Raw genomic sequence first — 1,763 nt, 5'->3', positions numbered from 1 at the left:
TGACAATCTTTCGTTAAGTGTGTTCCACCGCATTGCTCACAACTGATTCGTATTGCGTGAATATGTTTAGTCATCTTTTCCATTCGTCTCTCGAAAGCATCTATTTTTGCGAAAACAGAATCAAAGTCATGGCTAGAATCGGCTCTAGCCATTTTAGATGAACGAAAAATATCTTTTTCCTGGTGCCACTCATGTGAGTGGGAAGTTGTGTTATCAATAATCTTGTGAGCTTCGGTTGCGGTTTTCTTCATAATGGAACCACCAGCTGCTGTGTCGATGTCCTTTCGTGTTGCGACGTCGACACCTTGGTAGAATATTTGTACTATTTGATAAGTGTCTAAACCGTGCTGAGGACATCCTCTCAACAACTTTCTGAATCTTGTCCATGCCTCATATAATGTTTCATTTGGCTTTTGCGCGAACGTAACAATTTCTCCTTGAAGTCTCACGGCTTTAGATGCCGGAAAGAATCTTTTAAGAAATTTCTCAACTAAAACATCTCATGTATCAATCGCTCCTTCAGGTAACGATTCTAACCAATCTTTGGCTTCTCCCTTTAAAGTCCAGGGAAACAACATGAGATAGATCTGTTCATCCCCAACTTCTCTGATTTTGAATAGAGTACAAATCCTATTAAAGGTTCGAATATGTTCGTTTGGATCTTCTTTTGACGTACCAATAAATTGGCATTGATTAGTTACCATGTGTAGGATTTGTCCTTTGATTTCATAATCTGGCGCATTAATTTCTGGTTGAGTAATGGCATGTCCTTGGCCAGTGTGTGTAGCTCTCATCTTATCCTCCATACTTTGAGGTTCCATTACTTCCATATTTGAATTTGTTGATTCTAAATCACTAGAGGACTCTGATTTAACAGTTATTTCTTCTACAACCTCCGGTTGAATGATTGGTTCTTCAGGACCTTGGAATTGTCCTTGAATATCTTCTGGTTGCTCAATCGTGAGGTTGGTTTCAAAAAATGGATTATCGGGATTTTGAGTTGGAGTACTTGGATTACTAGATGATGATTCTAAAGGTAAATTGACGGCGACAATATTGGCTAGATATCTTGATCGGGTTACAGGTGGTGAACGTTTTGCTCGGTGCATTCACTGAATATCCTATTAGAAATTATATAAGTTATCAAATAAATAGAGTTTTCTGCTTTTACCCACGTTTCGAATAGTCAATAGATGCAGAAGGTAGCTAGGATCCTTTAAATCGGAAAATCCATAACTCGCCACTAACAAATCCAACTATTACTACGAAGCAGAAAATTTTGGATGTCTATCAATTTAATCGTTTAAAATAATTTTTCGTCGAAATTTAAAGAAGATAAAAATCTATGTCCTAAAAACTAGAGCGTAGAAATGAGAAAGAAAAAGAGACGCGTCGAAAAACGTCGAAAAATAAAAATAAGAAAGAAAAACGTCGAAACTTAAAAGTCTAAAACTAAAAATTAAAAAATTGCGTCTAAAGGTATTAAAGCTTAAAAGGAACTCTATCCAAAACGGCAATAACTTAGTTAGGCACTAAAATCTAAAAACTGCGTCGCAAAATTCTAAAGCGCCTAAATCTTAATCTAAAGAAAAAGAACTTAAGGGATTTTACGCCAAAACCTAAAATCTAGAAATATAAAAATAACAACGGCAAAATACTAAACTTAAAACTATATATTACGAACGACAAATTATAAAAGTTACGAATTAAACGATTAAAAAGATACAATTAATAAAAAGATATAAAAATGATAAAAATAAAAT

At 34.8% G+C, this 1,763-nt stretch overlaps 1 non-coding gene across 1 annotated transcript; it reads left to right on the top strand.

Moving 5' to 3' along the window:
• Window positions 1-339: 339 nt before the first annotated feature.
• Window positions 340-446, top strand: LOC139894882 (small nucleolar RNA R71). Its single transcript, XR_011775360.1, has one exon. It is a non-coding gene; the product is annotated as a small nucleolar RNA R71 (small nucleolar RNA).
• The last annotated feature ends 1,317 nt before the right edge of the window (window positions 447-1,763 follow it).

This window comes from Rutidosis leptorrhynchoides, chromosome 2 (assembly GCF_046630445.1).
Source record: "Rutidosis leptorrhynchoides isolate AG116_Rl617_1_P2 chromosome 2, CSIRO_AGI_Rlap_v1, whole genome shotgun sequence".
NCBI lineage: Eukaryota > Viridiplantae > Streptophyta > Magnoliopsida > Asterales > Asteraceae > Rutidosis > Rutidosis leptorrhynchoides.
The sequence above is the reverse complement of the archived record's forward strand: the minus strand, read 5'-3'. Positions and strand labels throughout refer to the sequence as shown.